Source organism: Talpa occidentalis, unplaced genomic scaffold (genome assembly GCF_014898055.3).
Source record: "Talpa occidentalis isolate TD23 unplaced genomic scaffold, MPIMG_talOcc4v2.1 talOcc4.11, whole genome shotgun sequence".
NCBI lineage: Eukaryota > Metazoa > Chordata > Mammalia > Eulipotyphla > Talpidae > Talpa > Talpa occidentalis.
The window spans coordinates 79,165,320-79,177,433 of NW_023601104.1; the positions used below are offsets into that span (position 1 = coordinate 79,165,320).

The following is a 12,114-nucleotide window of genomic DNA, read 5'->3' on the forward strand; positions in this document are numbered from 1 at the left end:
GGTTACAAGTCAGGACGTCCGAGAGCTCTTTACATCCTATAATGGGGAACCCAGACTCCCGGGAATTCATATTCCAAAAAAAGTTGTGCCCACGAGTCTTAATTCTTACCACGTTTCACATGCAACTAGATCCTGCAATTTCACTTCTCAGGCAATGAAGCTCCGAGTTTCTCTTCACTGAAAACTTTGATAAATGTTTAAGTAGTGATCTGTTCTCTCTCGATTGCTTCCTTTGTAATTCGTACAGATCTCAAACGACAGGAAAAACGACCCCAGCACGGCTGCAGAGTAGTGACGTCATAGCTCGAATTCACTGACCCTGTTTTCTGACTCCGCGGACCTCGGAGCCGCGAAGGCCGAGAGAAAATGAATGTTAGGCAGGTGACCCCGGCTCCCTCCCGCCCCGGGCGAGCCCTGCGCTGCGGGCCCCAGGAGGCCGGCGACCTTCCCGGCCGGACCCGGGCACAGCGGCAGCCGCCCAGCCCACAGCGGGGCGAGTGGGTGCGCGCGTGGGGGGTGGGGGTGCGGTGGGGGTGGGGTCCAAACTTCCTGTCCCGCGCTCGCGCTGCTTCCGGCGGGAGCCGGAAGACGCCGTGTGTGGACGGAATTCGGGACCGACTGCTGGACGCCGGGCTACGCGGGACGGGCAGGTGAGCGCCGGGTGGGCCAGGCCACAGCGGCAGGGGTAGGTGGCCCCTGAAAGGGAGGGGGCCAGTACTGCCTCCTCGGGGGCTCGGGCCGAGTTTGCCCGGGAGAGGACTAGGAAACCGCCCCCCTTACCCCCCCCCTCGGATCCGGCGGGCCCTGGAGCGCCCGGTCCGAGGTCCCACGGCTTAGGCCCCTTCCCCTCGTTGCATCCTGGGGCCGATGTGACAGCTTCTCTCCTTGGTTTGCTTCACAGCAATAAGACCGTTTTGAGAAAGCCCGAGTCCTCGAGTCCCCTGGGCGGGGACCTCCCGGATTGCACCCGGGCCTGCCGGCGGACCTTGAGGCCTTGGGGTCTTACACTACGGCCGTTGTTATGGGGGAAATTGGAGGCCAGGGGAACTCTGCCACGGAGATCTCAAAGCTGTTCTCTGCTGTCATACATACACTCACTTTCTGGGTCTAGAAGAAGGAAGGCTGCCGACTCTGAGAGACTGGGCGCCGGTTCTCCTTCGCCTGTCATTTCAGGGCAGGGGTGTGGGCTGAGTGCCGCCTGTATGCATTTTGCAAGTTGACTTTTTCCTCCGAAGTTTCTTCAGAGAAAAGAATCCAATTAGTTTATTAAAGTTTTTTCCACTTCTGAGGCTGTGCAAGGCATTTATGTACCGTTTGAAAATTAAATATTATAGGCACTTAAATTTTCATACTCTCATAAATTCACACAAAAGTCAACGCAGCATATTTGCAAAGAGAATAAACATTTTGAAATTAAGTCCAGGGTCATTTTGTTGTTTAGGGAGTGAGAAATTCTTGTGTTATATTACTGTGGGACAGAGTAAAGTTAACCAAAATTGCAGTTAGAAAATCTGGGTTCTAGTTTAAAGTTGCATCTAATTTGATGTCTAATTTTTAGTAAATAACTTAATCTCTAGCTTTTGTCTCCTTCCCCAAAAAAGAAGGGGTTTATCTATTCAGCAGCTATTTCCAGGATGCTTAGTTTGTGCAAGGCAATGTGCAATGTGAATGAAAGATGATGAACTCATGAACCTTAATCAGTGAGAAAATAGGCATAAGACAATGTTACCCAAAGCAGGATGAAATTATTGCTGAGGAGAGGTTGAGCTGTGTTGTGAGAACACCAAGAGAAGGACAGATTTGTTCTGACTAGAGGCATAGTATTAGCGAGTTTTCAAGAAGGAAATGGCTTGACTTAGATATTAAAGACTGGAAAGAAGTTCACAAGATAACTTGTGATTGGGGGGGATTTATTTCATCTTGAAGAACTATGCCAAGCAAACACCTGGAGCACTGAAATAGGTTGGTTGTGTTCCTTTAAAAGCCAGTCCAGTGTGGATTGGAGTAAAGATTTCATTGAGGAATGTAGTGGATTCTGCAAATGGAAGGGAATTTGAGGACATAGTGTAGAATATTTGAAATGCCATCCTTAGGGATTTGGCTTGTTCTGAGGCACTGAACTTTGACTAAGGGGAGTGACATAAGCATTTCTGTTTTGGAAAGATAACTGGAGTGGCAGTAGATTGGATAGGGGAATTTTAAGGTCAAGATGACTACTTGGAAGCCTAATTTTATTATGTACTTGCAATATATTGAGAAACCTAAGCATTACAGTAGGGATAAATCTGGGGGAATTAGAACCTGTGGGATTATTAAATGTGGAGGATGAGATTATTAAAGATCTAGAATTTGCAACTGAGTGGGAGGAAGACTGGGCAATAATTGAATATACAGGAAGAAGAACAGGTTTGATGGGGGAGATGATACTCTGGATTTTGGACATTGTTAGGTTTGAGGTGGTATTGCATATTCATGTGGAGAGACACAGCAATCAGAAATGAAAGCTTGGCTTTTAGAAGAAAGGTCAGGAATAGTGCCCAAAATTTGCATATCATTTGCAGTGTCATTTATTCATTATACCAGTGTCTATGAGGTACTTAAAAGGAAACTTGTTTGGAAACCCTTTAAGCTCATAGTAAATACAACCTTAGAGTTTCACAGTATCAGAAATGACTCTTGAAGACCTAAATTCCTTACGAATTATTTACAGTTGTCAGGCATGGTTCCTGCCTTGTTTATGGAACTTACAGTTTAGAGGGTAGCCAGACACCCCACCTTACCCCCTCCCCCCCCAAAAAAAAAAAAAAAACACTATATGAAAACTTTGATACGGTCATCAGGGAAAGAAAGCCTTTCTGGTTTGATAGTTAAATTGAACCCTGGCCAATGGAAGAGGCAGGTGAAAACATTCCTAGCTAGAGGAAATGATATATGCAAATCCCTAACATTGGCAAGAAGTTAATGTGTTCAAGGAACTAAGGGAGGTTCATCTGGCTGTAACTTGGTAAGTAAGGAAGAATGACTTAACTGGTTGGAGAGGCAGAAATGGATCATAAACGTTCTTACAGGCCAGGATAAGGAGTTTGGATTTTGTCTAGATAATATTCACTGTAGTGAAGAGAATAGAATGGAGGGAGGCAGAAAGACCAGCCAGGGGGCAGTAACTTTATTCTAGGGCAAGAATTGTCGGTGACCTGGAGAATGTTGGTGGCCTAAGAGAGAAGTAGGCAGATTTGCTCGTGCTCTTGGTGATAGAATCAATAGAACTTGCAGCTGGATTAAATATTGAAAACAAAGGAAAGAAAGTAATAAAAATGACTCCTAAATCTGGTGAATGATGCCCCTGTCTTGAATGGAAGGTTGTGATGAGGGGGGAATGATGGGAAACAGGCTTGGAGAGAATTTATTTTCAGCCTGTTAAATATGAGATACCAAGTTAAAATATTAAGTAGCGATGTCAAGTAAGCAATTGCATATACAAGTCTGCAGCTCAGGCGGGGATAACTGGGCTACAGATTAAAAAAAAAAAAGGAAACCATATCATTTAAAGCTGTGAGTTCACATTGGATGGGCCTGCATATCATTCTGAGAACATTAGTGTTTAGAAACTGAGTGGAGGAGGCAGTGTAGAAGTTGATAAAGCAGACTGGAAGAATGGCCAATGAAATAGGAGTAAAATAAAGGATTTGTATTTTGGAAAGGAGGAGAATAAAGTGTTTGCTGAAGGGGCACTGCTTCTGAGAGAGAATACCAGTTATGACTGTTTGGTAGCTGGTGACCAATTTACCTGAGAAGAAGAATTTATAACAGGACTGTGAACAGCTCACAGGATCAAAGGAAATGCTGAAGTACTGGCTTGATAAAAGACGAATCAAAGCATCCCTGGTGGTGAAGGGGGATGGCTGGTAACTGCATTACTGGAATGAATGGGCTGTTGTGCTAGTTAGTTTTCAGCCCTTGGTTACTTCTTTTATTTTTTTAAAATTTATTTATTTTATGCGTACAAGAGCTGGGGTACAGGCCAGAGGTGTGGGGGGTGAGAGAATTCACCAGAGACAAAGTGGGGAACAGAACAGGCAGATCTACTGAAATACACTAATGAGGGGAGCATGGGTGAGACAAGAGAGGTCTGTTGCACCATGTGAGTTGCTCCCTGGGATCGAACTCATGCTACAGAGACTGCGGTGCTTAATAGTGCCGTGCTTAATCCCTTGCCCCACCAGGGATGCCCCGCCTTGGTTAATTCTTAAGGATTCTTGTTCTGAGGAAAAGTGACTGATTAGTTCAATATGGGTGAAGTGATCAACATTAAAAGAACACCTAATCTGCATTCCCAGGAAGACAGTATCCAGTGGTGTCCAGTAGAGGAAGAATAGCTCCCCAAACAAAATACGGATCCTGCCTCCCAAGCAGAAGAAAAAAATGTGGTACTATCAGAAATAATAGTTGTCCACCGCAAAGGTCAGGTGAGACAAGGACAGTGAAGTGTCCATTGAATTTGGCAACATATAAAGGAAAGATCATTGGCAACCTTACAAAGAGATTTTGGTTTAGTGATGTGGTTGGATAGTAATCGAGATGAGAAAATGAAAAACAACTGTCTTAAGTTTGACTCTGAAAGATTGCAGAGAAAAGGGGATAAAAATGGGGTTGTGGGAATGGCATGCCCCCAGATGATGCCTGGGAAGAGAAAAGGAAAGGCCTAGGATGAATCCTAAGGTTTCTGAGATTCATTCTGACTTCACGATTCTGTATTCCAAATTTCTTTCATCATTATTTTTTACCACTTTATCATTAGAATTTAATCAAGTCAATTTTATATCATGCTAGGCATGATATAAAAAGTTACCTACTTTTTCTGTTCCTAGCGGTACTATTATATACCAAAATATAAATTGCTCTTTTAAAAATTATTTTTGGTATTCGTAATTTACTAATAGCAGAATTTTGTTATCATTTTTTAAACATTACTAGTTTGGTTCTATATCTGTGGTCAGCAGCAAAGAGATGGAGGTTGCTGAAGCCATTTGGCACATTGTCAGACTGGACTTCTATTTTCACCATCCCCCCCTTCCTTTCCACAACTGGTTCAAGGTCAATGCATTGTCTACCTCCCTACAGCTCAGTACTAGTAATTTGGGTTTGTTTTCTTGAGTGGAATTACTTTGTTTTTAGAAGTTGACACAATGATAGTCTGTTTCTTGAGGCAGAGTAAGGAAAACCCCTGGTAGCCTGTTCTTTTGGGACACACTTCCTTCTGTATGGTCCTCAGGATTGAGGCAAGAGACTTGTAGAAGTTCTGTTGCTTGTGTGGTTTACTTTGCGTTGTTTTTTTCCTCCCAGTATTTTCCCATGTTACCTGCATTGTTTTTAGGCCATTTCTTTCTTATGGAAATAGTATCACTTATAATTCCTATCTAGTGTGAGTTCCACTTTGGGTTTGGGGCTCTTAAGATTATAAGGAGTGGGCCTCCCTGGTGGCGCAGGCAGTTGAGCACCGCACTGTGAAGCTGTCCGAAGCCTCTGCAGCTCCGGTTTGATCCTGGCTGGCTTGCGAGAATCCCACATGGCGCGGCAGACCTCTCCTGTCTAGCCCGCTGCTCCCCTCAGCAGTATATTTTGTCAGTCTGCCTATTCTGTTCCCCGCTCTGTCTCTGGTGAATCCTCTCACCCTCCCGCGCATCTGGACTGTACCCCCGGTTCTTGTATAAATAAATAAATCTTAAAAAAAAAGATTATAAGGAGTGCTTTTCTTTCCTTGCTAGTCATTGTTTAGTGTGTAGTAATCCTTTTTGTAGACCTCACAGGGAAGGCTTAAGAACAGGATTCAAGTAATCCCAGCTTCACCAAGACTCTTGTCAATGATAATCGCTAGTTGGTTGTAATTTATAGTTTCAGAAGGCTGATGTCAATGACTTTACATTTTATGGCTGATTCCGTGTTTAATGTGTGTATTTTAGGCTTTTATAGGTATTTTAATAATATTTTTCAATCTGTGCAACATAACTGTTAGTAGTTTGTGAGATAACTTAGTGTTTTTTTTTTTTTTTAAATTTATTTATTTATTTATACAAGCACTGGGTACAGTCAGAAGCATGGGAGGATGAGAGAATTCTCCAGAGCCAGAGGGGAGAGCAGAGCAGGCAGAGTGACGAAATACACTGCTGAGGGAAGCAGTGGGCGGCAGGAGAGGTCTGCGCGCCATGTGGGACCCTCTCCTGGTGGCCGGGGATCGAACCAGTGCTGCAGAGGCTGCAGGCAGCTTTGCAACCCAGCGCTCAACTGCTGCGCCACCAGGGAGGCCCGATAACTTAGTGGTTTTTAAAAAGCAATCAGTGCATGAGGTTAGTATTGTTTAGGGAAAATATCACTTGTGTGTGTCTATGTGTAATATTTCCTTCTCTGGGTTACGATGTAAAATGTATCTTATTGTGAGTAAATAAAGGTACACTTTTGTAGTGTACTAATAAACATTGAAAGATTTATTCTTTAGCATTTATGCAGAACTTCGTTTCTGAAGAATTTTATAATTCTATTGACTAATGTTTAAGTATTCCTAAAGTAGATATATTTGATTTTTATATTTCAGATAGGTTGATCAAAAAGGTGAGTAACTTGCCCAGATCTAAACCAAGTTCTGCAAAATTTAGATTCCTGCTTTAGGGACTTTGAATTTTCAAAAAAAAAAAAAAAAAAATCTCAGCTTCTTTATTTTACTTGTTCAGCTACTTAGTATTACTGCAGAAAAACAGTGAAGTTTGTCAAACTTCAGCTCCCAGAGTATGTTTATTTGGCAAAAACAGAGGGAGAGTTGTACTCAGGATAGTCCTGGTCAGAGAGATTGCTATTGTCTTAAATCTGCTTTGCTATTCATATGAGTTCTCTCATTACTTATTTCCCAGACCTTTCAAACTTTGTTTTATTATAAAGATTTGTATTGCTTGCATTTTAAAAAATTAATTAATTAATAAGTTTTTATTTATTTATACAAGCACTGGGTACAGTCAGAAGCGCGGGAGGGTGAGAGAATTCACCAGAGCCAGAGAGGGGAGCAGAGCAGGCAGAAGGACCGAAGTACACTGCTGAGGGGAGCAACAGGCGACAAGAGAGGTCCGTGCGCCATGTGGGACCCTCCTCCGGTGGCCGGGGAGCAGCTGGGGATCGAACCAGTGCTGCAGAGGCTGCGGGCAGCTTCGCAACCCAGCGCTCAACCGCTGCGCCACCGGGGAGGCCCTGCATTTTTTTTTTGGTTTGTTTGTTTGTTTGTTTGGTTTTTTTTTGTTTGTTTGTTTTTTTTTACAAGCACTGGGTACAGTCAGAAGCGCGGGAGGGTGAGAGAATTCACCAAAGCCAGAGCGGGGAGCAGAGCAGGCAGAAGGACCGAAGTACACTGCTGAGGGGAGCAGCGGGCGGCAGGAGAGGTCTGCGCGCCATGTGGGACCCTCCTCCTGTGGCCGGGGAGCAGCCGGGGATCGAACCGGCGCTGCAGAGGCCGCGGGCAGCTTTGCAACCCAGCGCTCAACCGCTGGGCCACAGGGGAGGCCCCATTTTTTTTTTTTTTTAAAGGTTTATTTATACAAGAATCAGGGTATAGTCAGAAGCGTGGGAGGGTGAGAGAATTCACCAGAGCCAGAGCGGGGAGCAGAACAGGCAGACTGAGGAAGTACATTGCTGGGGGGAGAAGCGGGCGCGTCAGGAGAGGTCTGCACGCCATGTGGGACCCTCGCAGGCGGCCCGGGATTGAACTGGCGCTGCAGAGGCCGCTGGCAGCTTCGCAGCCCAGCACTCAATCGCTGCACCACCGAAGAGGCCTGCTTGCATTTTTTTTTTTAAACTTCTACATTATGTGATAATATTTAATAATATCAGTGTCAGGGTCAATGGATTTCTAGGAAATAAGCTCAGAATCATGATTGTTTTCTTTAAGCAGTCTGATATTCTTTGATGACTTCATGGAACCTGTGTACACAGTAAAATTTAGTTATTGCCAACAGTAGTAGAAGAAAGGGTCTGAACAATATTACTTAGGTCAACCCTGGCTTTCTGTGATCAGTTTGTTTTGTTACTGACGCCTTATCTAGTGCCGAGATCCTTACTTATGCCAAATCATTAGTAATTTTTCAACTTAAAAGGAAATATGGATATATCAAAAAAAAAAATAAGACACTAGAAAAAGAAAAAAAAAGGATATATATTTTGCCTGTGCACCAGCCGGATACACAAAATAAAAATGAACAAATAAATATTATTACCCACATTATGAAGTTAGGGTGATGTAGGTGACTTGTCTGTCCATTGCATTTCTAATCTCTTAATTAATAGCATGAGAAAGACTGGGAAGAAATTTCCTCTGAGACCCATAATTACTCAAAATAGCTTCCCTGTGAGTAAGAGCAGTTCTTTCATTCTAGTGTCAGTAAATTGCATTTAAAGGAAAAAACATTGCATTAGACAACCCTCCTTCATCTGCCAATTCTGGCAGGTTGTTTTTGTTACAATTACTCTAAATATACTCAAACATAAAGCTAGATTTTTTTTTTAAGATTTATTTATTTATGCATACAAGAGCTGGGGTACAGGCCAGAGATGTGGCAGGGGGGTGGGGGGTGAGAGGATTCACCAGAGACAGAGTGGGGAACAGAACAAGCAGATTGACTGAAGTTCACTGCTGAGGGGAGCAGCGGGCGAGTCAGGAGAGGTCTGCTGCACCGTGTGGGTTGCTCCCTGCCTGGCCAGGGATCTAATTCGTGCTGCAGAGGCTGCAGATTGCTTCATAGTGCGCTGTTTCAACCCCTTGCGCCACCAGGGAGGCCCAAACTAGGTATGTTTTTAAGATTTATTTGTTTATGCATACAAGAACTGGAACACGGGCCAGAGGTGCAGGGAGGTGGGGGTGAGAAGATTCACCAGAGAGAGTGGGGAGCAGAACAGGCGGGTCTACTGAAATACACTGCCGAGGGGAGCAGTGGGTGAGACAAGAAAGGTCTGCTGTAACATATGTGCTTTAACTCCTTGGCTGGGTATCGAACTCAGGTGGCAGGAGTGGTAGTGTGATAATGCTGAGATTTAACACCTCGGGCCACCAAGGAGGCCCAAAGCTAGGTATTCTTTATCTGTGCTGAACCCCTGTGCTTCTAAAATCACTATAAAATCAAAACAAATTTGCCAGTAATTTAATTATACAAGGATGAGTGAAGTTTTAAAAATATGTAATCTATATTATATATAACATAAAAGCTATCATATTTAACATCATGTCTTTCATGGTTCCTTGCCTCTGTGCCAAACTCTTAACTATTGAAGCTACCAATATTTACCTAATTGGGGGCAGCCAAGTTGGTTTAGATTGGTTTGCCACAAAGGAAATAAATGGAAGAGGAGGCTCTTCCTATAAGCTGCTGATTAGATGTGTCAATAAAACAGTAACATATAAAATAATTGCCCCAAAGTTTTACAATCATAAATGCAACTTAAACTACTTTCAAAAAATGAAAATAAATTTTTTACATTACAGTTTTTGAAATCTGTTAAATGGGTCACTGGAATTTGAATACAAACAAATTTAATTGCAAATTTGTCATCATACTTCTGTCCAGTGTTAAAAATGAGATCTACACAGCACACTTGATATAGTACTGAATGTGCCTCAGTAGTCTTTTGATATCAGCCTGCCTATTCTGCATCTTACTCTTCTTGTTCATATAGCATATAAGTTGGGTACCAAACTTGAATTGCCATATTCAGCGATAATATAGATTCTCATTTATTCCAGAAAATGCTTATATTGATTTTAAGGTTATCACTGAAATAAAAACATTAAAATATTTTAAAAGATGTCATAGATGATAACCACTAATACTTGAGAAATGGTGATCTAGAGGTAGCTCTTAAATTAGAAGAGAGATGACACATTCACCTCTAAGTTGTTATTACAGCTTTGCAAAAATATCTGAGATCTTATATATCTGATTTTTTCACTTTTTCAGTGTACATATTCAAATGGTTCCTTTTTTTCCATTTTTTATTAGGTATGGATAACAGACACTTATCCCTGGAGCCAGCACCATTAATTTCTAAGAAATATAACAAATGTAAAGGACAGTAAATTGTTGTCTAATTTGTTTTTTCTTCTTTTTTGGGGGGAGGGGCCAGGAAATTGAACCATTTTGTTGAGGTTTTTCAGGGTATCTTTGAAAGGGGGACTAAGATGAAATCCCGTGACCTCAGACCAGTTGGGATCTCCCCAGCTTTACAGTCACAGGATGCTATAGTTGTCTAGTTTCTTTCTTTCCTTTTTTTCAAACCTTCATATTTTTTTTAAAGATTTATTTATTTATACAGGAACTGGGGTACAGGCCAGAGGCATGGGAGGGTGAGAGAATTCACCAGAGACAGAGTGGGGAGCAGAACAGGCAGATGGATGGAAGACACTGCTGAGGGGAGCAGCAGGCATTTTCTTAGCTTTTTGAGGTGAGCTGGAATTGGGGAAAAGAGAATCTTTAACTGGTGATTCAGGATCAAATTTTGAGACACTTAATCACTCTTCCTGGCAACTGTTCATGCCAGCTTTTTATGCCAACCTAGGTGGGAGTCCTATGGGTGGGAGTCCTGACTTTGCAACTTCATAACTTGGGCAAGTTATTACTGATCCTTGGTTCCTTTCTCTGTAAAATGAAGAATGGATAAACTACATTGAGTTATTATAGTGCTTGAATAAGAAAATAATGTGAAACAAAACATTAGAATGAATTTATGATAAGTTATGTGGGAAACGTAAAAGTAGCACTTTCATTTACATCTTGTAAATTATTCCCAAAGTAGTAAGAGGAAGGAACCAACAGGACAATAAACATTTATTGGGGTACTTCTAAATACTCTTTTTATAGAGTAAGTATATCTTAGTTTGATTCCCACTCTATCTTGATATTAATTGAAAACTCCCGTCTTGGGTTCATTTTACACTGTATGATTACTTTGTATAAAATAATGCACCAATTTTAACAACAATTGTGCAAGATAAAGTGGACTCCTCAGCAATCTGGGGGTGGGGGGAAGCTCTAAGAAAGTAAGAATTTAAATTATGTGGGAAAAACAGCTGCATAAGTAGATCTCAGGGGTTCTGAGAATACTACTTTAGGAAACACTTGACATTTTTACTAACTGTATAACTACCCTGTAGAAAATTTAGGAAATTGAGAAATGAAAAAGAGGTCATATCAGTCTGCCATTTAAGATTGATACTATCATAGCTGTGTGAATTTCCACTTGCCTTTTCCTATGCATACCTTAGCTATTTTTATTAAAATAATTTTTTACCATCGACATTGACTAGTTTTAATACTAACAAGTTTATAAATTTATACTTAGTTTTTGTCATTTAACATGCCATTTATAGTTTTCTTTGTTACGCATTGTTTTCATATGTAGATCTCAAAGTGACAATGCCACAATTTAATCAACAGTTCCCTAGTTGTTGCATATATATATGTATATTTATATGTTGCTTGCTTTTATTTGTCATCACAGATGATAGATGAAGTTCTTTGGACCTACTATGTTTTCCACATTTAAATTCTTAGATTATTGGGCCAGAGCTTCCATATGATCCAGCAATTCCACTACTAAGTATTTACCCAAAGGATACAGAAACATCATTTCCAAAGAGCACCTGCACCCCTATGTTTATAGCAGCACTGTTTACAATAGCTAAGCTTTGGAAACAACCCAAATGCCCAAAAATAGATGACTGGATCAAGAAGATGTGGTTCATATACACCATGGAATATTACTCAGCATTCAAAAAAGATAAACACATGCAATTTGCAGCAACATGGATGGAGCTGGAAGGGATCATGCTCAGCGAAATAAGCCAGAAAGAAAAAAGAAACATACCGGATGGTCTCACTCATAGCAGGAATCTAGAAAACTTAAATAAGGGACCAGGAAAAAGAATAACTATAAGAAAGTAAAAATCAAAATTAACAAACAACTATGAACCAGAGACACTCTGTGGGGGGTGGGGAACGGGGAGGGGAGGGATTGGGGTCAAAATTAGGGGGTCGCAATTGTGTGGGGAATATAAAAATAAAATTTATAATTAAAAAAATAAATTCT

General features: G+C 41.6%; 1 protein-coding gene across 4 annotated transcripts in view; it reads left to right on the forward strand.

Moving 5' to 3' along the window:
- Window positions 1-540: 540 nt before the first annotated feature.
- Window positions 541-12,114, forward strand: part of ZNF410 (zinc finger protein 410) — a 38,212-nt gene continuing 26,638 nt past the window's right edge. For 2 of the 4 annotated variants that reach the window (XR_008550386.1, XM_037503697.2), the window contains exon 1: window positions 571-650. The gene's annotated coding sequence lies outside the window, so the exon portion shown is untranslated. Of the gene's footprint in view, window positions 651-10,451; window positions 10,471-12,114 lie in introns of those variants that run through there. The other 2 variants (XM_037503698.1, XM_054691568.1) reach the window with 2 other exon arrangements.